Here is a 26862-nt window from a genome sequence, read left to right as displayed (position 1 = left end):
TGTAACTGAGCCTATTAACTATATGTAGGTAGTCCTCCTACCTACATGTTCTTGGACCACTATCAACCTATCATTTTGAAGTCTCTGGTAACCACGACTTAACTATGTTTCTGTGTGCAGTTTTTTAAGATTCCATATCTAGGTAAGACAGTGAAGAGTTTGCCTTTGTGTATCTACATTACTCCACTAAATACAATGTCCCTGAGCTTTATAGTGTTTAAAATTTTTTTAAATGACTAAATAAATAATGGTTATAGATGAATAGATAGAGGACAGATAGAAAGATAGATAGATAGATAGATAGATAGATAGATAGATAGATAGATAGATAGATACGATGATAAATGGATCACATCTAAAGCTTAATATCATTATTTCTGTGTCATCTACTGATAACCTCTAAGGTTGTTTCTGTATCTTGGTTGTAAACAACCCTGGAGTGAGATTTGGAGGCAGGTATGTCCTCTACATATTCTACAACAGTTACTGAACCATACCTATTAGTGACATTGTTGGATGATATGACAACTCTATTTGTAATTTTTTGAGTGATGTACAACATGCTTTCCATAGTTTCTAATCTGTATCCCCTCCAACAGTATACAAAAAATTGTCTGTGCAATGTCAACAGCACATATCTTTGACTTTTTGATAACAGCCATTTTAAAGTACGAAATACTAGCTAACTATAGTTTTAATTTGTGGTTTTTCACTATTATTGATATTTGAGATTCTTTCATTTATCTATTGATTATTTCTGTCTCTTCTTTTTTAAAATTTTTTATTTATTATTTATTACAAATTATTTACTTTGGATCCCAACTGTGGCCCCCTCCCTCTTTTCCTCCCAATATCACCCTCCCTCCCTCTTCTCCCCCTATGTCACTCCCCTAATCCACTGATAGGAGAGGTCCTCCTCCCCTTCTGTCTGATCCTAGCCTATCAGGTCTCATTGGGACTGGCTGCCTTGTCTTCCTCTATGGCTTGACAAGGCTGCACCCACCAGAGGGAGGTGATCAGAGAGCCTGCCACTGAGTTCATGTCAGAAACACCCCCTATATCCCTTACTAAGGAACAGAAATAAATTATTCAGTTCCTTTGTCCATTCTTCAAATACACTGAGTTCCTTATGTTCATTGCATATTAATCCTTATCTAATCTGGTGTTCTGTGGGTTACCTCTATAGTCTTTGTTGTTGTTACTTTTTCTTTTACAAAACAAAGCAGAGGCAAACCTACTAACTACTAGGCTTAAGAGGTAAATGATATAATTAAATTATATACTTAATCAGAAAAGGCCACTTTCTATTAATACGTTCTGGGGTTTTTAGAATTATAAAAAATAAATAAACACATAGCCTATGGTAAAATTTTCTCCTCTTTTTGATTATCAATTACTTCTCTGGTGTAGTACCCTGACTTCTATTTAGAGAAAACCTCTCTTATTTCAAACCCTCTTATTTCATCTGACACGACAACTCCAGGTGTAACAGGAAACACGATGAAACTAGGTAGTCAAAAAAAGGAAAAAGCTCATGAGACATAGAGAAAAATGAAGTAAATGTAGAACAATGTCATAATTTAAATTATCATTAGTTACCTGTAACATTTTGTTGTCAGCCACAGGATTCAATATTTGTATTAATATCGACAATCCTAACTATAACTCTGTAAGAGAAATCTTGTTCTTCATTTTCCTTTCAGGAGACAACGCAAAGAAGTAAATAACTTACCCTGGTAACAAGCAGCAGTTGAACCAACACTAAAATTCAATTTAAACTACAAGTATAATGCTATTTCCAGAAAGGAAGTACAAAATACACATACGAAATAAACAAACGTTCCCACATAGCTGTCAACAAGTCACTCTCAAATCAAGTCAGTCTGTTAATGTAAGAAGTCACTTGAATCTCTAGAGTCAACTAAGAGAGTAACAAATTTCTGGAATTAACATGAACATATTTCTATAATATTAAGAATCAAACCATCTTGGAGTACATAGCCAAGCACAGAGGGAAATGTCTTTCATGATGCATACTATCCAGTATATAAGAGACCAGACATTTCACTTAAGACCTCATGGTAGACAATAGCACAACAGCCATGAATAATTTTTTAAAAATATCCAGCTAGCTATTTCAGATATATCTGAAATACAAATGGGTGATTATGTGGCTTTTATTAACACTATTCAGATTTTTTAAGTATTTATTTCTCTAAAGTAAGTTTAGTACAAAATGAGAAAGATTTAAAAACAAATAATCTAAATGGTACTAATTAATTAGTAACAGAAAACTGTATTATTATTTTCAGACATATAAATATGTTTTGGGTCTTTTTGTTGCTATTTTGGTTGGTTTTGGTTTTAGTTTTTTTGAGACAGGCCTTCTCTGTGTAGCTGTGACTGTCCTAGACTCACTATGTAGACCAGGCTGGCCTTGAATTTACAGTGATCTGCCTGCCTCTGCCTCCCTGAGTACTGTGATTGAAGGCATGCACCACCACACCCAGCTTATAAATATGTTTTATCCAACTGAAAGTATACTGAATTCCTCCATTTAAATACACCTCCATATCAGTGTTCACAAATCTACATAAACATTTGTGTCACCTACAATGACCTTTCTGCCATGTCCTGACTCTCTCAGTATCTCAGCTATGGGTATTTCCAAAAACTACTTAAACAGGTTACATTTGCCTATACCACATTTCTTCAACTGGCCTTTAGAACATTCAATTTTTATTTAGATAATGCCTGTTCTTAGGCACCTAAATTTTGTTTTTCTGTAAGAAAAAGTGAAAGGACATACATAGATTTCATTGATAAGGCTTTATTATCCTGATAGTCATAGTTAGCCACAGCAGGATTTTATAAAATAAGGATGATCTTAGTGTTAACTAATGGATTATAACATAAAAATATCCATGGGAATATATCACAAAGAATTTGTTTAAATTTACAAATATATTTCAATATAATATTCATGTATATTCCAGTGACTTACTGTAATAAAATACACACAATTCATATAGTTACAGATCTGTAGAAACATATGCATATTTGAGCAGTTATTCCAGAAAGTTAAAGGGGAAAACACTTAAATTGTTTTCATAACACAAATTATAACTGAAATAAATGTCCTTTAAAAACTATAATTAATAGCTGTTATGTCAAAATGTGAATCAAAGGGTCAAACCTTATAATGCACAGTTTGAAAGGTCACAGCTCAAATTATAACTTTAAAAAACTGATTCTCTCTGAGTAATATGAAAAATCTATCTAGTAAACACTGGATGCATACAAAATATTTTAAGAGTTTAAAGAATGTATGTCCAAGTGGACAGCTGATGAAGGAAATGGCCTCTTTTTACTGAAAAAGGCTGAAGTCCAGCTTTGGAATGGCTTTGAATGAGAATGCAAGCTGGAGAGCCAAGCGGCATACATATCCAATAGGAAGCAAAATAGACAAACTGATCAGAACACAAAAATGTTGTATGCACATGAGCAATGAGAAAAATACAAACACTTCTACCACCTGTTCTTTCCTTGCCACTGCTCTACTCTGACTCAACGGTAAATCCTGTGCCACCACCAGAAGTTATTGTTAAGAAATAATTTTCTGTAATTTAAAAGATACCAGAAATTCTTTAGCAAGTTCTAAGGTTTGAAAGCACCCACAAAGGTCATCTGTATGAGATCATATAAGCAGTTCTGAAAAACTTCTTTTTCTTACAGTTCATCCTGGAGCAAATACTGCTTTATCTACGTTTGTACAAAAACCACTGGCATTATCAGACAAGGTGAAAAGAAATATGGTTTATCTATAATTTCATTCTAGATGTAATCTTCTCTTTAAAATGCAGGCTACTGAAGATAATGCACTGTGCATTCAATTCCTAAAACCATGGTAGAGTTCAGAGATGAGTAAAATGAAATTACCTATCTCTACTTGTAATCTGTATTTATGTCTTTGTATATTTCCCTTTTAGATTATAATCTCCTTAGGTGTAAGAGTTATATTACTCTATTGTTCAATAATTTATTTAGCATCTATAAAATGCTTGACATAAAGCTAACACTCAACAAATGTTGAGAGAATGGAAAGAAGAGACAGAGGGAAGGTAGGAGCCTAAAGTTAGCTAATCTCCTCAAGCATTATTGGTATGACTCTAAGAAGAAAACACCTCAAGATACATATTTTATTTCATCTTACCTACAAAACAGTTCGCTTATCCAAATATCTATCCTAGCAACTCAGAAAATTTAGAAATTTTCAGAAGTATTTATAATAAAATTGCTATACTAAAAAGGTAGAATGATAAATCCCAGAGAACGAAGTGGTCTGCATATACACAGGCTCAGGAAGAGCGTGGCAACACAGAGAGAAGGGCACTGTTGTTCCGTATCTCCAGTTTAGTCAGCCTGAACACTCACCCAAATGCTAAGCTCAATCTCACTAGCTCCTCATCTGGCCCTGAGCAGCCAGCACTGTATAACTAGGTACTCTATCTCATGAGTCATACAGTCTGCCGGAAGATACAAAAATCCACCTAAAATAGAGTATTCAAAAAACAGAACTACACAAATCCTTTTTTTGGGGGGGGAGGGGTGTAACTGTTTAGCATTGGGCAGATATAAGAAGAAGGATCAAGAGATTTAAGGCCAGTTGAAAAGGAAAAGGGTATAAAAAGAAAAGAAAAAATTTTTTAAGTTAGATTTTAAAAAATCAGTATTTTCCGAATCTACAAAAATGCTTCCAGGGTAATTACTTTACTTTGTATGCCAATATAACTCACGGCAAGGCACTTTGCTAAGTCCTGTGAATCTGCTTGAATTTGATACAAGGAGTATGTGGCTCTCATTGTAACTAGTACCGATGAGATCCACAGATGTGAAGGAACATACCATAAACATTCATTTGAAAAACATTCTTCTTGATATTAGGAAAATCTTAACTGCAGTTCTACTTGGCCTGGGAAATGTTTCTGTCATTCGCTGGACCAGCCCACACATACTGAGCTCTGGATAGGTTCTGGGCACAACCATCTGGCCCTCTATTTACTTAAGTCCTTTCTAATCCTGACAAGTATATTAGTAACACTCCTTTGATCACTAGTAAATATAGAGCTGCTGCAAACCAGCATCTCCTCTCATTCTGAAAGTCACTAATTAGTTGTGGGGTAGGAGCTGAAGAGTATTACAAAGACATGTTGAACATTACTACAGTAAGTAATCTAAATAACCCCAAAAGCATGCTAATTTATTTCCCACTTCATTAGAGAAATGAAAAACACCTTGTCAACACTAAAGGAATCCAAGGAGACCAGATCATTTTGAAAGATGGTAGATAGATAAGGGGAAAGAATGAATGCAGAATTTTGGTTAAAAAAAAAAAAACCTACATTTTTTTTCTTGATGTCTTTCACTTCCTTTCTTAACAGTATGACTCAAGGCTCACAAATGGATCATGACTATAATACCAAAACTCATGAAATAAAGGCAGGATGATTGTCATAAATTAAAAGCCAGCATGGTCTATATAGTAAGACTGTCTTGAAAGCAAAAGTAAAAGACTAAGATAAAAGTGCATATAATGGACATTTTTTCAGTTAATAAATATAGGTTTCCAAAGGAGACAAATAAGTTGGGGGGGGCACATTTCTAAAACCTGCTTATTCTAACTAGTACTTATATAAAACAGAACTTCATAAGCCATATTATTCTTTCCACACAAAAGTTCTAAGTAATTTTATTTTACAGACTACAGTATAAGCTAAAATAGAAAATGCCATTCCAAAAGATGCTAAAAAGACACTCAGAAAAAAAATTAAGTCTAATATATGTTTCAAAACTGGGAATTTATATAGTTTTTGCCCATTACACCATTTATTTAAAGCATATTTTTAATGTAGATGAGAGAGTCTCTGTTAAATTTTCCTTAAAATTCAGATTGTTCACAGAAAATCAGCTAATTGTTTTGTGTTAGTTCAAGCATCAGGTTTGCAGCATCATGATCCCACTCCCTGAAACTCAGTTCGCACAGGCTCAGCCAGGCATCCTCCCTTCCAAACTCAATGTGACACCAAGCAAAGACTTTTAGAACTTATTTTGGATTTCAGTCTTGCTCACTTGTTCACAGACATTTCGAGAAAGACAACTATTTCTTACAGTACAAAATCCAAACATGTAGAATCTCAACTAAAAACATAATCTTACACACATTGTGATACATTTCATAAATCCTTATCAAATCCTGTAACTAATAAAAAACAGAGTTGGTTCATATGCAGAAATAAATTGATGCAAGGATAAATAGAATAAATTAGAGGACACAACACATTGTTTAATGTGTAAGTTAAAATCTGTGAAGGAATTGGGGCATATGTTAGTTACTGACACATAAAATAAGAATGACTTTGCTTACAGAGAAATACAGGTATGGAGATGAGACATAAAAAAAGCCTCATTCTGCAATCAAACAAAAAACAACAAAATAAAACAAAACAAAACAAAAAAAAACCCAAAACTCCTCAGGATACTAGATGGTTCAGAGACAGTTACAGAGACGTGAGTAACCAGCTCACGGAGCTTTTAGACACGGCAGGTATATAAGCACTGAGGGCAGCAACATTGGTGGCCTCTACCCATCAAACAGCTGTGCCAGTAGAGTCTAGATGCCTGGAACCAAGTCCTACATAAAAACAATAAAACCTGGAGCCAAGTAGGGGAAAAGTCAACAGAATTCACTTCCAACTGCAAATGCTCCCAGAATCCTTTGCTGAAGAATGTTTCCCTTGGGAGTATGTTTGCATAGTGTTAACTAGCGCTTACCTCTATTTACCCCACTGTACAGAGCATAAATCACCAATCTAAAAACTTCCAGTCTCTACTGAACATACAAATGGCTCTAACTTTAGCCGTCTGCTGATAGGTATTACCAGATGGTCAAAGTGAGCCCATTTCACTAACAATGTAGTGAGTGGTTCTTTGTATCCCAAGCAATCAAAGCACAACACAGGAGAGGTTGCTGTGTGCTTCTTTATTTGATTTGCAGCTGTAATGCAAAATTATAGCAATGCATTAATACTGCATGATGCCGTTTTTTATTTAACATTTAACAAATATCCCAGTGTTAACAATAAAAATCCTAAATTTATAAAAATTAAAATACATGAAAACAAGTTCAAAATTTTGATATTTACAGGGACATGAATGCAAATGGAGATAATGATACTTAAGTGAAATAGCCTGTTTCAGAAAGACAAATTCTATATGTCTAATTTCAGGTGTGGTTCATAAAGAAACATAAAATCAAAAAAGTACTTATGAAAAAGTGAAAGTACAGCTGCCCAGGTAGATGAAAGAAAAAAAATATAACAGGTAAGAAAAGAAAAGGCAGGCTGGAGAGATGGCTCAGAGGTTAAGAGCACTCGCTGTTCTTCCAAAGGTCCTGAATTCAATTCCCAGCAACCACATGGTGGCTCATAACCATCTATAGTAAGATCTGGTGTGCAGGCAGAATGTTGTATAAATAATAAATAAATCTTTAAAAAAAAAGAGAAGGCTTAACTTTCAACCCTGTGACTATCATCTAAAGAAAAATAATCATATTTGTCATATAATCATACTTATTATCCTAGTTTTTAAGCTAATAAGTAGTCTATAAGAAAAAGCAAATTAGAGTCATTTACATTTATTAAGTTCCATGAAAACGTAAAACATGCTTTAAAAACCAAGTCCCTGTGGTCTAGAGAGATGGCTCTGTTGGTATAATGCTTGTTATGCAATCGTAAGTAACTGGGTACAACCCCCCTGCACCAACACAAAAGACAGTCATGGAAGCATGCATTGTGGCCCAAGCGCTAGGCGGGACAGATGGGTCATGGAGCTCTCTGGCCAGTCAGCCCAGTTAAATTGGTGATTCATTAGACAGAATGGTGATAACTAAACAAATGTCAAAAATGAGAAATCTGAAACCATGAGAATTTCTGAAACACACACATATACACATTACTAGCTGGTTCTCAGGGTACTAACTTCATTTCTATCACTATCCTACAATATGAAATATTTTGTTTCTGTAAAAAGTGAATGATGTGGTAGTACAAGAGATAACTTAGGAATATATTTCTATTTATAATAACTAATAATAAAAACAGCTGAAATTACATTGTTAATGCATCAATACATGTGGTTGTGGAAACCTATAAAGAAATTTCTGGTTACCTACCTTCAAGAAACAGACGATAAAATATGAGGTTCAAGAATAAATCCTTAGTACCTCTGTACCTTAAAATATTGCCTAGTATTAATTTTTCATCAAGTTGTCATTTTCCCTGACATTTGGTTTTATTAATCAAGGCATTTATCATTAATTTGTAGAAAATATCATAATTAAGTCAAATAAAATAAAATCCTTAAAAGGTTAAAATTAGAAAGCAGGTGAATTAGGACTCTGACATTACTATGTTGACTTGCAAGAGCTTTTTGGAAGTACAGGAATCAAGTGTTTTAGAGTTCGGTGCCTCAATCTTGGGGCTGGATGGTTTTTAAAATGTTATAAAGATTTGATTTAAAGCTGTCTGACAGTTTTGACATTCAGGTGAAAGTACTGCTGCTGCATTTGGAACAATTTGCATATCCCACTGCTAAACGGAACGTTTGAGGTGTGCACTGGTGTACAGAAATTAAAAACAAGCTATCACACATGCTTAAGTGTATGTATTCACAAACTGATGGTTGGATCACACCACCCCAACCCCCTCCAATGTAATCTGTGATTTACTCTTCTATAATAAATTACCCTAGCATGTTATTCTCACTGGAAGATCTAGCCATGCATGTAAGAAGCAAAGTAATTATAGCCCCCTCTTGTCTAAGAAGCCTCTCTCAAGCCCTATAGCTCTTTATACACAATGCAGCAACAAAAGTCTATTATAAGTGTCTTGCCTGGAATTCTGGACTTGTGTATCTGAAGCTATTAAATGCCACCTGTAGTTTGGATGTTTCCAATTAAAGCATTTCCATCCCTCCTATAGTAAGTTGTAAAGCTAATAATGACCATAAATATATTCTTATTTTCTGCTTTTGAGCCAATATGCATACTTAAAGAAAGGACAAGGTTTAAAATAAGAAGATTTTAAACTATTGAGAAGCTTAACACATTTCTATGTAAAAAGAAGTGTAATATAAAGTAATTAGAATTAAGTATTTGTGGATGGCATGATTTTTTTTCTGTTTTACTAATAGTTCTATATCATTTGAGATAGAAAGTAACTGTTAAACAGCAATCAAGAAAGAACTTAAGTAGTAAACCCACAGCCTTGAAAATAAGCTTGTCCAAGTAGATAAAGCCCATGGAAAAACGTCACTGGACATTACCTTCAGCCTTCAGTGTCTCAAAGGACCATTCAAATACTTCATTCATTTATCTATTAAAAAAAAAAACAAATACTTAAGATTAGTAATCACTTAAGAAACCATCAGCATTTACATTAATGTCTTCATAATTAGCTTTGAGAAGAATGTAGAACTTAACAAATTCTAATATATCTAGTTCTATGGAAAAATTAAGTAAACATAATCATTATAGTACAGATTTAGTAATACAAGTAACATTCAATACAAAGCACCGTGTGCATGTACATTTCTGAAATGGAAAGAGAGTAGAGTATTGCATGGAGTTTTCTTAAATTATTTTAGCAATGATTTTAGGCATTAATATTTTGGGTGTGTATAGGTGTGTCTTCAGATGGGCACATATATAAACATTTCTTTGGAGGCAAGAAGACAACCTTTTGTATCATCCTCAGAAATGAAGCCCACCTCCTTTACGACGGGGTCTCCATTATAACTGGACAGACTGACTAGCCAGCAAGGCCCCAGTGACATGGCTCCAAGCACTGGGATTTCAAGCAGATGCACATTTCACGTTTTACAGTTAGGCTTTGGAACAAACTCAAGTCCTTGCATTTACAGAGCAAACACTTTATCAACTGAACCATCCTTCCTGCCCTGTATATTAATACTTAAGCAGAATTTGTGAATATCTACAACATATGACAGATTGATAAGTGAAAAGTTAACTAGCAAATAAGGATAAGATCGAGATATTATTAAATGGTAGATAACGTTGAAAATCTCTGCATAAGCACAGATATTAAAATCAAAAAGGGTGAAAAGACAGAGTAGCAAAGGTAATGTTAAGTGGAGCTTCAAAGTAAGGTTGACCAAGACTTGGGGCAGGAATGGAGACACACAAATGGATGAAGTGTTTCTTTAACAATTCTATTCTATTTATTTATTTACCTGTGTGAAATTGTTAGTTGATAATACATGTATGTTACATGCACGTGTGAGCGCAGAGACCAGAGAACATAGGTGTATTACTCTATCACTTTCCAACTTATTCCCTTGAGACAGGGTCTCTCAGTGAATGCAGAAAGCTTTAATCCTGTCTTGCAGGGAATTAAAGCACAGTGCTGAGAGTTACAGTAATCAATGGCCACTCCTAGGTTTTTTTATGTGGTGACAGAGATTTGAAGTGGGTCTTCATGCCTGCATACAAGTACTCTTACCTGCTAAGCCATCACCTAAGTACCTGAAGAAGATACTTTTAGATTCCTGTCTAACCACAAGCATTTTGATAATACAGAAATAAAGCTGAGACTGGAGCTAAAGCAAGCAGGATGTTGAGGCACTTCTGAAAACAATTTGTTATCTTACTATAAGAAAATTTAGCCACAAGCAGTTCTCCCATTAAAATTTGATCTTAATATTTTATTGAAAAATGATCTTTCTAAACTTGCTATGAAATCCCTATGATGACCTTGTTGTTGTATTTACTAATAATCTCCACAGAGATTCACTCATTTAAAGTCTCAAAAGCAGTTTTGCTAAGGGAAGTGCATTACATAAACATAAGTTAATCCTATAAGCCACTATATCTACAATAAAGACCCCTTTAAAAAATACTATTCGGATTGGAATTGGCTGGATCTTTAATATGCATATGTAACATTCTTACAAGCAGAAACAAAGAAACAAGCAAAATAAAAAATTCCAAAGTCTAGCACTGTGCTGAGAGACAAAGGGAGCCCAGAAAAGGAAAACGACAGTGTCATTCCCTTCAGGGAACACTAGCAATACCACAATTACTCAGAAGCAGCAAGCCTCAGGAGAGCCACTGAAGATCAGATCAGGAGTAATATCAAAACCATTGATAACAGAACAGAAAATGATCAGGACAAAAGGGGAGCAGGGAATAGCTTATAAAAGAGTACAGAAAAAGACATTGGAAAGAATTAATTTGGCTATTATATGATATATTTGTAAGACTAAGTTTTATTTACATTTCTCTCCCTCATTAGAATGAGATAGGTACATTGTCTTCTTCACACACCATGAATAGTGTCTTCTGGAATCTAGATGATCAACACAATTACTGAATAAAAGAATGTACAAAACTGTGTTGGGCAGAGTGCATGGAATCTTATGAAAGTGGGAAATAGTAAGATCTGGTGAGGACAGGAACTCCACAAGGAGAGCAACAGAACCAGAAAATTTGAACACAGGGATCTTTCCAGAGACTCATACTCCAACCAAGTACCATGCATAGAGATAACCTAGAACCCCTGCACAGATGTAGCCCATGGCAGTTCAGTATCCAAGTTGGTTCCATAGTAATTGGAAGAGGGACTGCCTCTGACAAAAACTGATTGGCCTGCTCTTTGATCACCTCCCACATTACCAGGCCACAGAAGATGACAATGCAGCCACTCCTGATGAGATTTGATAGACTAAGATCAGAAGGAAGGAGAGGAGGACCTCCCCTATCAGTGGACTTGGGGAGGGGCATTCGTGAAGAAAGGGGAGGGAAGGTGGGAATAGGAGGGGAAGAGGGAGGGGCTTATGGGGGGATACAAAGTGAATAAAGCGTAATTAATAGAGAGCTGCGTAATGCCGCGCCTTAAAGATGGAGCTGGTTTCCGCCTTCCACCTACCGGATGGTGAGTGCTCTCTGTCACAAACAACTCCATATTTGGCTAAGGCTGAGGATCTGGCTTGCTTCCATGTATGTGGACCTATCTGCATTGCCCACAAGGCACGCTGGGGTTGGCTACCCAGAGGGTATTTTAAGCTGTGGGCTGGCTTTCCCCAGGGTCAGAAGATTGTTCAAGGTTCCTGAATAAACTGCATTGAGAAGAACAAAAAAAAAAAAAAAAAAAAAAAAAATCAGAAAGAAGGAGAGGAGGACCTCCCCTATCAGTGGACTTGGGGAAAGGCATGCATGCAGAAAGGAGGGGAGGGTGGGACCAGGAGAGGAGGAGGGTGGGGCTTATGGGGGGATACAAAAGGAATAAAGTGTAATTAATAAAAGTTAAATAAAAAATTTAAAAAAAAGTTAAAAAAAAAGAATGTACAAACTGACCAACCCATGAACTCAACTGCTCATATCTACATGTATACTACATGTATAATATACTTAAGAGCTTGAAGAACTTACATGTTCTTCAGCCACCCCAAACTTCTACAATTCATAATTTATCAGTACTATTTTTTCAAAAAAGGCAACAGTAAACAAGCAAGCGAATGATTAGGTTTACAACAGTAAAGCAGAACAACACAGGCAGCAATGCTGTGAGAGACCTGAACTGCTATTTTCACAGGTTTGGAAAAGGAGTTTCTTGTAAGAGGTGACAACAGAAAGAAACCTAGCTGATTAACTGAAAGAGTAAAAACATATACATACGAGTAGCCTGGCTGCTGACAGATTAAATGATGACAAACATTATCCTCCTTAAAACCATGACTAGCACACAGCAAGCTGGCTGCTCATTAACTATTATTTTTATATAGCTATTTTTATCAGTTGTGGATTTCTTCAAAAGATAAGCCTGTCGAATGTATTCATTTTTATCTTCTCTGAAGTTCTTTAAATAGTGCCTAACAAGAACTCAATAAACATTTACAGGACTGAAAAGAAGACAACTATTATCACTTAATTAATTAGAAAACATAAACAGACTATGAGGATATAAAAAAGTCACCACATTTCATATGCCTGAGTCAATCTAACCAGTATCACATAATAATTAATCTTCCCCAGATTTACAAAACAAAAAAAAAGAAAGAAAGAAAGAAAGAAAAATATACCTAGGACCAATAAGTCAGGAATGCAAATAATAACTGTTAATCAGAAAAGATAAAATGAAGTTGTCAATATAAGCCAGTACCCTGTTAATTTAAATACTATGTCTGCCTTTATTTGATTAACACAATTTTTCTCTAACAAAAGGACCGCTCTACAGTACCTGCTTCATTTATATATTCATTCATAGCACCAACACAGGCTTGCTTATAGCAAATATAAAAAAAAAATCTTAGTTGAACTAATCACATTTATCTTATTCAGTGCTGGGCTTTTGTTGTTATTTGTTTGTTTACAGAAATGTAAACTGAACTTAGGGCCCCACACACAAACTATCACTAAGCTATATCCCACCCTTTAATTTTACTTTTGAATTTAGACAAAGTGTCACTCAATTATCCAGGCAGGATTTAAATTCAGACACACTTGACTTATGCAAAGGTATATTGGATTACAGGCCAAGGGCACTAAGCCTAGCAACAGTTATGAGCTTAAAACATCTAGCCAATACTCTATTTACCTCTGTATCCTAACTTTAATTTATTGCTTTTTAACTTCTTGATATATATATCATATATATATACATATATATATGTGTATATATATATATATATACACATACACATACACTGGATATTAGCCCTCTCTCAGATACAGGGTTGGTGAAGATTCTTTCCTAGTCTGTAGGCTGTCGTTTTGTTCTGACGACAGTGTCCTGTGCTTTACAGAAGCTCTTCAGTTTCATGAGGTCCCACTTATTGATTGCTTTTCTTAGAGCCTGTGCTGTTGGAGTTCTCTTCAGGAAGTTGTCTCCTGTGCCAATGGGGTCAAAGCTCTTCCCCACTTTTTCTTCTAACCGATTTAGTGTGTCTGGTTTATGTTCAGGTCTTTGATCCACTTGGACTTTAGTTTTGTGCAGAGTGATAAATATGGATCTATTTGCATTTTTCTACATGTAGATATCCAGTTAGATCAGCACCATTTGTTGAAGATGTATTTTTCTGTTGTATAGTTCTGGCTTCTTTGTCAAAAAATAAAGTATCCGTAGGTGTGTGGTTTCATTTTTGAGGTCTTCTATTTGATTCCATTGATCCACCATTCTGTTTCAATGCCAGTACCATCCAGTTTTTATTGCTATTGCTCTGTAGTACAGCTTGAGATCAGGGATGGAGGTACCTCCACGTCATGTTGTCATACATGATTGTTTTGGTAATTCTGTTTTTTGTTTATTTTTCCATATGAATTTGAAAATTGTTCTTTCAAGGTCTGTAAAGAATTGTGTTGGTATTTTGATGGGAATTGCATTGAATCTGTAGATTGCTTTTGGCAGGATGGCCATTTTCCCTATGTTAATCCTATCAATCCATGAGCACAGGAGATCTTTCCATCTTCTGATATCATCTTCAATTTCTTTCTTTAGAGACCTGAAGTTTTTTTCAAACAGGTCTTAAACTTGCTTGGTTAGAGTCACCCCAAAGTACTTTGTGTTATTAGTGGATATTGTGAAGGGTGTAGTTTTCCTGATTTCTTTCTCTGCACTTTTGTCTTTCACATACAGAAGGACAACTGATTTTTTCGAGTTAATTTTTTATCCAGCCACTTGGCTGAAGGTGTTTATGATATGAAGGAATTCTCTGGTTAAATTTTTGGGGTCACTCATGTATGCAATCATATCATCTGCAAATAGTGATACTTTGACTTCTTCCTTTCCAATTTGTATCCCCTTGATATCCTTTAGTTGTCTTATTGCTCTAGAGCTAAACAGGGAATTCTCTATAGAGGAATATCAAATGGCAGAAAAACACTTAAAGAAATGCTCAACGTCCTTAGTCATCAAGAAAATGAAACTCAAAACAAACCTGAGATTTCACCTTGCACCCATCAGAATGGCTATGATCAAAAACTCAAGTGACAACACATGCTGAAGAGGTTGTGGGAATGTAAACTTATACAACCACTTTGGAAATCAATCTGGCGCTTTCTCAGACAAATAGGAATAGTGTTTCCTCAAGAAACACTATTCCAGCTATACCACTCCCAGGCATATATCCAAAATATGCTTAAGTACACAACAAGGACATCTGCTCAACCATGTTTGTAGCAGCTTTATGAGTAATAGCCACAACCAGGAAACAACCCAGATGTCCCTGAACTGAGGAATGGATAAAGAAATTGTGGTACATTTAAAAACTGGAATACTACTCAGCAATTAAAAACAAGGAAATCATGAAATTTGCAGCCAAAAGGTAAGATCTAGAAAAGATCATCATGAATGAGTCATCCCAGAAGCAGAAAGACACACATGGTATATTAGACATATAATATAGGATAAACATACTAAAATCTGGGACTGCCTCTCACATAATCTGATTGGCCTGCTCTTTGATCACCTCCCCCTGAGGGGGGAGCAGCCTTACCAGGCCACAGAAGATGACAATGCAGCCACTCCTGATGAGATCTGATAGACTAGGATCAGAAGAAAGGAGAGGAGGATCTCCCCTATCAGTGGACTTGGGGAGGGGCATGCATGAAGAAGGGTGAGGGAGGGTGGGATCGGGAGGGGAGGAAAAAGGGGCTTATGGGGGGGATACAAAATGAATAAACTGTAATTAATAGTAAAAATAAATAAATAAAAAATAAAATTAAAAAAAAAATTAAAAAAAAATCTGTACACCTAAAGAAGTTAAGTAACAAGGACGAACTTGGGTAAAATGATCAATCCTCACTAAGAAATGCAAATGGGATGGACCATTGGAAGAGGGAGAAAACAGGGAACATGACAGAAGCCTACCACAGAGGGCCTCTGAAAGACACTACCCAGCAGAATATCAAAGCAGATGCTGAGACTCGTAGCCAAACTTTGGGCAGAGTTCAGGGAATCTTAAGAAAGAAGGGGGAGATTGAAACACCTAGAGGGGACAGGAGCTCCACAGAGAGCAGCAGAACTACAAAATCTGGGCACAGGGGTCTTTTCTGAGACTGATAATCCAATAAAGGACCATGCATGGAGATAACCTAGAACCCCTGCATAGATGTAGCCCATGGCAGCCAGTGTCCAAGTGGGTACCTTAGTAATGGGAACAGGGACTGTCTCTGATATGAACTCAGTGGCTGGCTCTTTGATCACCTCCGCCTGAGTGGAGAGCAGCCTTACCAGGCCACAGAGGAAGACAATGCAGCCAGTCCTGATGAGACCTGATAGGCTAAAGTCAGATGGAAGGGAAGGAGGTCCTCCCCTATCAGTGGACATGGAGAGAGGCATGGAAGGAGATGAAGGATGGAAGGTTGTATTGAAAGGGCATGAGGGAGGGGGCTCTAGCTGAGACACAAAGTGAATAAAATGTAATTAATATTAAAAATTAAAATTAAAAATCAAAAAGAAAAAAATCTACTTCAATTTTCTTTTAATTTTGCCAAAGATTGTTTAGATACATTGCTTTCTGAGGTAGTGAAATACATTTATAATATGGAGTTGAAAATTAAAAAAAAAATTAAAAATCATCTAGCCAAGAGACATAAATTTAAAATACAATTTTTTCTTTTTAAATTTAATTAATTAATTAATTTATTATAATTTATTCACTTTATATCCCCTCTGCAGCACTTTCCCTAGTCTTCTCCCAGTCCCACCCACACTTCCTCTTCTTCCCCTATGCCCTTTCCCTAGTCCTCTGATAGGGAAGGAGTTCCTCCCCTTCTGTCTGACCCTAGCTTATCAGGTCTCATCAAGCTAGGGTGCATCATCTTCCTCTGTGTCCTGGCGATTCTGCTACACCCCCAACCCCAGGTAGATGATCAAAGAACCAGCCACTGAGTTCATGTCAGAGACAGCCCCTGTACCCCTTACTAGGGAACACAATTGGAAACTGAGCAGCCAATGGGCTTCCTTTGAACGGGGGTGGGGAGTCTATGCAATAAATATCTCTGTTCCATGGTGAACATATTTCCATTTTTACAAAGACTGAAAATTAATAGAAAAGAAATTCATTTTATTAGAAGAGCAATGTCAGCAACACATGACAATTATAGCATACTGATAAAAGGCAGTATTTCCAAAAACAAAGAAGCAAAGTATCCCTATCTCTTACCATATAGAAACAAATTTGATGCAACTGAATATAATAAATTTAAAAAAATTAGTGATCTCAGAAATATGTGTCTCATCTCCTGAACTACATGGTAGGGAGGACTTTTTAGACACACAGTGGAAAGAAAATAAAATGTGTCAATTTTGCTACATAAGACCAAAAAATAAAAAGGCTTTTTCAATATTTTTCATTATACCAATACATTTGGTGCAGCTCCCACCCCACCTCAAAGAAGCTTCTTTTGTCACTGGATAAAGACTATTAAAATGAATCATGATTGGGAAGGTGCAGAGAATAAGTGACTGTGTAGGATCCGCCCTCAACTGAGACATCTATAAGGCAACTCCTACACTGAAAGATGGGCAGATGAATTGTAAGAGCCAGACAGCCAGGAAGCTTGATTCAAAAATACTGTCTTCTGGAACACTTATGAGCTCTGGTTGCCTACTGAGACTTGCATAGGACTACACCAGTCAACATTCCAGCACAATTGGGAAAAGGCTCATACAATGCCCAAGACCTAGCTGGGGAGCTTCAAGCTCACTAGGCACTCTATGGCTACCAAAGAAAGGAGAGCCAGTCTTTCTTCAGAGACAACACCCTTGATAGGTTGTCTGTGCCTATGTGGCCAACCTATAGTCATGTGCATACAGTTAGTAACTAATTGAAACCAGTAGATAGGTAGGGGTGTGTGTGTGTGTGTGTGTGTGTGTGTGTGTGTGTATGAGAGAGAGAGAGAGACAGAGAGAGAGACAGAGAGACAGAGATAGAGAGAGAGAGAAGATAGAAGAGGATAGAAGATAGAGACAGAAGATAGAGACAGAAGATAGAAGAGGAGATGAAGAGGGGAAAGTTGAGCATGATTACGATTAATATTGTTTGTATCCAAGTATAGAAATCTCAAATTTTTAAGACACTGAAAATATTTTAAAGGCAAATTTAATTCTACTTTTCCATTAATGGTGGTACCTTAGGTAAAGGCGATCATTTTGGTTTTGAATATTATTAGTGGGCAACACCACAGAAATGGGATGACAGCTTTGGCTGCCTTCAAGAATTTTTCAAAATAATGGCTAGCTGAACCCTGCAACAAAGCCATTAGACATCTGAACAAAGTGCTGGGAGGGCTTTCTAGGGCAACACTAAAGCCATTCCTTTAAGTAAACTAAACTGACTATTGGGCACCATACTTTCTCCAAGTAAAGGAAGAAAGTTCAAAGGGATTATTTATATAACAGTCTTTATTTTTTTATGTTTTTTGGTGCATTTCCATTTTATTTTTTCTTATATATTGTGCTAATTTTAGTCAAGAAAATACTAGTTCTTAAGGTGCCGAGATCTATATAGGAAAACTTCTACTAACTGGAATGTATTTTATTTTAGATTTATTTATGTACTTACTTACTTATTTATTACAATTTATTCACTTTATATCCCAGCTGAAGCCACCTACCTCATCTCCTCCCAGTCCCACCCTTCCTCTCTCTTCCTCCCCTGTACCCCTCCACTAGTCCACTAATAGGGGAGATCCTCCTCCCCTTCTATCTGAACCTAGCCTATGAGGTCTCATCAGGACTGCCTGCATTGTCTTCCTTCTGTGGCCTGGCAAGAATACACACCCCAAAGGAAGTTATCAAAGAGCTGGCCACTGAGTACATGCCAGAGGCATCCCTTGCTCCCTTACTAGGAGACTGAGTCTATGGGATAAATCTGAGCAGCAGGTATCTCCATGCATACCCTTGGTTGGGGTATCAATTTCTGCAGGGCCCCCTGACCCCAGATTTTCGGTCTCTGTGGGTCTCCTTATGGAGCTCCTATCGCCTTCAGGTCTTTCTATCTCCCTCTTCTTTCATAAGATTCCCTGCATTCTGCCCAAAGTTTGGCTATGAGTCTCAGCCTCTGCTTTGATACCTCCATCAATTGAGTCTTTCAGAGGCCTTCTAAACCCTCAAATCCAACTAACTTTTATTTTTTTCTTACTTGTTTCTCCCTTTGCTTTATTGTGCATTACTCTGTTTGTTTTTATTCTCCAATAGCAGAATTCCTTAAATAAATTCTTAAAAACCAACACACCAACAAATAAGTAAATTAAAACTCAATGCCTATAAAGAGTACACAGTCTAACCTGCTTAATTATTAACAGGTAAACAGAATACACTTCTGAATTATTTATTTAATTGCCTTCAACTGAAAAGTTTTTGAATTTAGAATATGTGCCCTTTCTAAGAAGTGAAAGACTAATTATTTAAATTATAATTTAATACAAACTTAAATGCATCAAAAATTCTTTTTAAGATTTATTTATTTTATGTATACACCTGCCAGAAGAGGGAATCAGTTCACATTATAGATGGTTGTGAGCCACCATGTGGTTGCTGGGAATTGAACTCATGACCTTTGGAAGAGCAGACAGTGCTCTTAACCACTGAGCCATCTCTCCAGCCCCCGCATCAAAAATTCTTAAACACTTTCACAAATACAAAAGAGTAGAACATATTTTTAAGATTTCAGACATTACTAAAATTCCTTTTCCTCCAACTTTCCCTTCTCTCTCATATAACTTTTTTCAGAAGGGAGTTGAGCAGAATGAGTACAGGTATTCAGTGCTAAAGCTATAGTAAACTGATTGATAAAAGTTTTGAAACAATAGATTATAAACCACTTATTTCTAAACATGCTATAAGGAACACACAATTATAAAATGGGAGATGTTAAAAATAACTTTAAAATTATAATAAACAAGAGACAAAAATCAGCACATTGCCTGGATGTGCCAGATAAATTAACAGTTTGAAGAATGGCTACTTTTGGGCACAGATAAACACTGCTTTCCCATGAAAATGGTTAAACTATCTATTTAAGACAAAAGAAAAACGTTTTAATTTGATCCATCCTACTAAAGTTCTGCTTTGGTAATTAGGGCATGTGAGGTTTATTTTTTGCTCAAAACATTTACATTGGCTTCAGAGCATATCTTATTTTATCATTTGGGGTGGGAGGTCATAAGGGAAAATATTTAAAAATAAAAAAAATTCAGGAGAAAAGTGCATTTAATCATAAAATTGTTATTAAGATTTTCCAAGGTCCAGGAATCCACATGAAAGCATCTTGCCTTAAATTATTCAGAATTCTAAATATTTAGACATAGAGCCTGGCATGACCAAACATAACCCCATCACATGCAAAGGGTGTTCGAAATTATTTTTAAAGATGCTCTTACTAATGAGCTATCCTCTTCATACTGTCCTGTTTTCTACATGTTGTATAAAAACAATTTTGCTTCATTTAGTCTTGGGTAAAGAAAAATATCCCCCTTTTAGGACAATTGTACCATGAATTCTTGAGCTTTAAAACAAAAGGGCACTTTCAAATCACTATATATTTTAGATATGGTAAAAGTATTTTCCTTATAATATCATAACTCTCAGAGGAACCAGGATCAGAGAGAATGCTACTTCATTGTTTTTTTTTTGTTTGTTTGTTTTGTTTTTAATCTAAAACTTAAATGATGACAGCAAACACATTAGCCATCCCTTCTTTAAGTTCTATGCAAATATGTACTTTTACTTCTTTCAAACTCACAAAAACTCTAGAAGGGAGAAAGTATCATCACTCCTACTTTACTGCTGTAAATGGAGCACAGAAGTTAAGCAACCTGATAGAGAAGAATCCTCTACCAGGACTCTTACCCAATCTGGCTGCAAAGTCCACACTTATGGTTCATATATTATACTACATGACAATTTCCAATTTTTATGAGCCAATGGGGTCCACAGACTTGCTTTTGTCTTTAACAGAAAGTCACCTCTTTATTACCATGGAGGAAGCATTCATAGCATCTTCCCAGGCAAATTCATTAGGGGGATTGTAAATTGTCACCAATTACCATGTTTGGCCACAGACAGTTGTATACTATAATAAATTTCTCATAGTGCCCCGGATGGAAAAATAAGACACTATCTCAAGAAATGTGGAAGCACACAATAAAACTTACCACATAATATCCTTTCTGGAAACTGTTCTGAAGGGACAGATTATCAAACAATATACATCCCAAAGGCTGACCAAGAAATAAAATTAAATGCACACTTATCATGATAAAAGTTATCTGCCATTACTAATTTGTTTTTTAAAAAGGTACAGAGTATAAGGTATTTTCCGTTTTTCTTTCCTTAAATAATGTCATTGAAATAAAATATTAAAGTGAAATGCATAGTTAGTGAGAGCATGCAAGTTGCTTGAGGGGTCAAAGATGGCGAATGTGAGTACTTTCTTGGCACATCCTTCTCCCTGAGAGATTGCTACTTCAGAGCCCAGGATTGCCTTGAGTGAACTAGCCTTTATATGCTGAGTGGATCCCTCAGAAGCCAATAAATAAATAAACAAACAAATAAATAAGTCACATCCTTATGATTTAGATATAAAATTCATTACACTTAACTTTCATCGCATTTCTCACTACATCTAAATACAAAAAGCCTATACTAGCAAGCCACAAATATAAAAGGGAAAAATGGCATATAACATGCAAAACCCTAAAAAATAACATACATGGGAAAGAAGATACAACAGAAGCCAAATGGATAAATAGACAAACTGAGAACCTTGGTAAGAGAGGAAAGGATCTTCTACATCAGATCTAGAAATATTAAGCAGATTAGTTAAGGTAAAGAACTTCATACTTTTAAGCCAAAATGTGCTGAGAGAAAACTGTAGGTAATGTGTTAACTTAAACTAATTAAATTTTCATTTGTATGTTTTAAGGTTTAATAATTTCCTATAATTTTTATGTTAAACATCTCTGAATATTTTCTGGTTCAAAATTAATTTCCTTTGCATGCACTCGGTTTTCAGTCTTTCCAGCATTTCTGTAATTCCTTTTCTTTACAGTATCCTTTCCTATAGTATTATAACATTGACTCTTAACCATATCTAGTTTTACTATCTGCTTTGGCCTTTTTCTTTCTATTAATGTGTCATTTAGTCCTTGTATTTCTTGGAGTGCTGATTTGAACATAGCATTTTCTACACACCATCCTATCTTCTTAGAACACACACACACACATATACATACATACATATATACATACATACATATATATATGTATATATATATATATATATATATATATATGTTTGCTTACTTTTAGCCACCAGAGTCTGACCCATTACCAGTCTTAACTTTCTTGTTAACTACTGTCTTCACAGGGGGTTCTACTGCTGTGATAAAACATCATGACCAAAAACTACTTGGGGAGAAAAAGGTTTCTTTCTGCTCATACTCAGGCAAGATTCCCTAGTAAGGGAAGACAAGGCAGGAATACAAAGGCAGGAACTGAAGCAGAGGACAAGTAGGAATGCATGCTGCCTATGGCTGGCTCTGTTTATTACACACCCTGGACCACCTGCCCAGGGGTAAAAACACCCACAATGTGTCTTCCTACATCAATCTCTAATTAAGAAAATGCCCCATGTTTTGCCCACAAGCCAATGTGTTTCCATTTTTCGGAACTGTGTCCCTCTTCTCAGAGAACTTGTGCCAAATTATGAAGAACAAAACAAAACAAAATAAACAAAAAGCAATCAGGACAAAAGTCAGTAGTAGCTTCTTTTAATCTATATTCTCATGTCCACTCCCAGCTTTATTTGAATCCCCATTTGACTTATATTTTAACTCCTTACTCACTACTTTCTGGGTAAAAGTCTGCTTCAACAGGATGCAAGACCCAGGCAATGGCTTTATAACTATGTTTGGTCTTGAGGCCAATCCTGGGGCCAGAGAACAAGTACTAATACTGAACACCCTGGAGGTCTATGTTAATATTTTTCTTTCTTTCCTTTTCCCTTACTTTATCTATAATATGCAGAGACTTCTCATTCATTCATGATTTGTTTGCATGTAATTAATTTAGTCATTCTCATTTTAGTTCAGGTATACCAACATTTCTATTTACAATATATTGATCAGTTATTTGAAAATCTAGGAAAACATACAGGAAACTTCTCATGCCTTGTTACCACTGACACTCTCACACAGCCAAATATGTAAGATCCCAAATTTACACACATAAGCACATATACACACATACAGACACACACTCTTTTCCTGTAATTCATGCAAGTAATCATCTTCATCAGCCACTTCTGTGGCTTTGAAATTGCTCTTCTAAAAGGCCATTATTGATCATTCTCTAAAGGGTTACTCTTCTCATTATTCATTTCTCAACTCAAACAGCACCAAATAATTTCACCCTGCCATATGATTTTTGTGACTCCAATTCACTCATAAGTTCACTCTCTACCTTCTAGATTATCACTATGATTTAAAAAAAAAATTATAATCTTATTCATTGTCTAGCTTGCTTATTAGAGATGCTATCTGTCTTGTTCATTGCCTATTCACTTGCCCCTAGATGTCATGCTTGGCACATAGTAAGCACTCAAATACCTGAATAATGAATAAATGAATACATAAAAGTTATTGGGTCATTAATATTCAAGTCATAAAAACTTATTAAGCACCTAAAATGCACAAAGTAATTTTTTAGTTAATCTTGGGCTGATAAATGTTCTGCCCCTAATATAACTACATATGAGAGAAAAGTCCAAGATTAAATTGAGAAAAAAAACAGAATGCTATAGAGTTAGACTCAAAATGACTTGACATATAAAAAGAACAAGCATCATTTCTCTCAATCACTATTCCTTTCCTATTGCCCAACCATACTTCTAATGTCATCACATCCTTTTGTGATGCCAAGCAGAACTGTTGGATAAAATTGAAAAAAGCAGTAACAGTGACAATCATTTCATAAATTTACTAAAAAATGATAGGTCAATTCACATAAAACATGGAAGAATTGAGGTGTTATTACACGCATCTTCAGTCTTTCCTGTGTGTAGCACATAGATGTACTAGTTTTCCCCAGACTTTATTATGAATAAAATGTTTCAACAACCTGAAAAGGTTTCAACAACCTTAAAAAGGAAACCATGAAATAACAACCTTTTAATGTGAGATGCCAAATACCAACTTTGGGCTTTTGGGGTCCTATAGTTTTCTTCTCAGCTACTTAACTGCCATGATACTCTACACTTAGTAAAAGCAGTAAAAACACGGACAAATGAATATGTTTGTACCCTAATACAATTTTCATTATAAGAAACAAGAGGTGGGAATATCTACAAACCTTTCGTCTGAACCTATCAGCGAGTAATCCAGAATAGAGACAGTAGGATTTAGAACCAGATTTTAATTAGATGGGATGCAAGGAAGACCAGTTGTAGAAACTCAACCTATGTCTTATATACACACTGCTTGTGTTTGTGTGTGTGTGTGTGTGTGTGTGTGTGTGTATGAGTAAGTGAGTGACAGAGGACATTATGAAGTATGTGAATCCATAAGACTACTTTTGTATTTGCTTCCTAATCCAGTAATCAATTTCTTAATTGCTAACAATTTTCTACTTTTTCTACTCTCCATTCCACCTACAGCCTCTTAGCAAATGGCACTGCCAATCAGCTTTCATGGAGATTTCAACCCAAACATTCAGAATAACCAATAAATTGCACTCTACATATCTGTCATCCAATGTGATTTCATCTGTGCTAGCTACATAAATCTCTCAACTACAGTGTCAAAATATGTTTTTAGCTACAGCTGGGGTCTTGCAGAAATGCCAAAGCTGTTACATCTAAATGTAAAGTTTATCATTAAGTTACATCAGCATGTCATACCACAGCATCTTTTAAAATAAAAGGAGAAAAACATAAAGAAAAATTTAGATAATATAAAAGTCTGCTCCAGTTGAATTCTGTATTCAGTAAAAGAAAACACTTGAGAATCCTAGTAAAAGTAAACCTTGAGATGTTTGAAATATCCATTCTAAATAATGGGAACATTTAGGTAATTGTCTGTTCAAAACAAGGATCAAGCTTTTTGAGGTCATAAAATGCTTGACCTTCCCAGGTAAGATGAATGCAAAAAGCTTACCACAAAATTACACAATAGATGGTAAGATTGTTGAATCTGTCTGGAAAATGTTTTCAAAAGCTCCATACACTAACTGATTCATTAAAGAAATAATTAGAGAGACTATTTTCCCTAAAATGAAGGAGAATCAAAAATGTGATATTCGCAAAAGAAGATGAGTGTTCACATCTTACTGTGGGACATGAATAGTGTTATTAGTAGCTATGCTCTTGCTCTAGCTATGGGCATTCACCATGGTGAAGAAAAGCATTTCCAAAAGAACACAGCATTGCTGATCCTGGATTCCTGATAATATCCCATGATAAAACAGGAGCTTTCACACACAATCGAACTGACAGTCATTTATGCTGCACTCGAAAGGCCAAAAGTATAGTACAAATCATAAAGTGTCAAAATTAAGGCTAAGTGCAAACGCCTCAACTTCACTCTAGTATCAGCAAATAGCACCCATTAACATGTACCAAACAAAAACACTATGTGCAATGAGCTGAAGGGGAGTACAGTGATTTATCTGCCTCAGCTACAACTCATCTGCCTCACTGAAAAGATAAATTCACTTTGCTGAAGAGTTGAGCCCAGTTGGTACAATCTGACTAATCACCAAAATCTCTATATCTATCTGTCTGTCTGTGTGACTGACTCTTTCTCTCCCTCTCTCTCTTCAATTTTTTCCAATACACAATGCAGAAAGCTATCTGTTAATTTGAATGATATTATTCTTCTAAAAACTGCATATGATCACTGGCATGACAACACACAGAAGCAAGTATGTCAACTACTTATTAAAAAAGAGGGTAACAAGATTCAGATGAAGTGGTAAGTACATAAATCATATACATCTTCTATAAGGCAGTAACTATAAGCAATCCTAAAAGTTGACATAAAGGTCTTGATGAAACTAACAGAAGTAAGGACAGGCTGGTTCAAGGACAGGCTGGTTCCATGGGTACTTTTCATTCAAACAGAGATAGGTATTCAGTATAATTTTGCTAATAAAAGTGAACCAAGTTGGTATGAAAGATTTTTTTATGTTTTATTAATTTTTATTTATTTTTGTATTAATCACAGGTTAATAACTTTGTATCCCAGCCGTAGAGCCCTCCCTCATTCCCTCCCAATCCCATCCTCCTTCCCTCATCTCCTCCCTGCCCCTTTCCAAGTCCACTGCTAGGGGAGGTCCTCTTCCCCTTCCATCTGAAAGATTTTTTAAAGGGTATTAGAAAAAAGTAACAGAGTGAGACTGAAGGCCGGACCACCTGTGAAGGCACCATCCCATAATTCCCCAGGTCACTAATGTGATATACAGAGAAACAAAGCCTGAAGCCACTGAAAGTCAGGAAAGAACAAGTATAGACAAGGATAATAGATTCCTCTTTAGTTTAGAGAAGTCTACAGAACAGCCTGGAAATACTGCAGAAAGCTACAGGTCACCTAAGGCTTTGGATGGGAGTCATGTGAACTGTAAAAGCCTGTAACATGTCAGAGGAACCTTACAAATCAGCATTTACCCAGTTAGAATAGAACTAATAGAATAGGATAGGATAACATCAGACATCAAAAAAATCAGGTTTGTCAGAACTCAATGGCAGGCTCTTTGACCTCCCCACCCCACAAGGGAGGATCAGTCCTGC

At 35.8% G+C, this 26862-nt stretch overlaps 1 protein-coding gene across 16 annotated transcripts in view; it reads right to left on the bottom strand.

Moving 5' to 3' along the window:
• Zbtb20 (zinc finger and BTB domain containing 20) overlaps positions 1-26862 on the bottom strand; it is a 789314-nt gene that overhangs the window by 619031 nt on the left and 143421 nt on the right. For 15 of the 16 annotated variants that reach the window (XM_060370416.1, XM_060370411.1, XM_060370414.1 and 12 more), the window contains one exon: positions 9382-9431. The gene's annotated coding sequence lies outside the window, so the exon portion shown is untranslated. Of the gene's footprint in view, positions 1-9381; positions 9432-12002; positions 12193-26862 lie in introns of all 16 variants that reach the window. The other variant, XM_060370415.1, reaches the window with a different exon arrangement.

The sequence above is a fragment of the Meriones unguiculatus genome, chromosome 17, assembly GCF_030254825.1.
Source record: "Meriones unguiculatus strain TT.TT164.6M chromosome 17, Bangor_MerUng_6.1, whole genome shotgun sequence".
Lineage (NCBI taxonomy): Eukaryota > Metazoa > Chordata > Mammalia > Rodentia > Muridae > Meriones > Meriones unguiculatus.
Note: the sequence above shows the minus strand (reverse complement) of the source record. Positions and strands in the feature narration are given on the sequence as shown.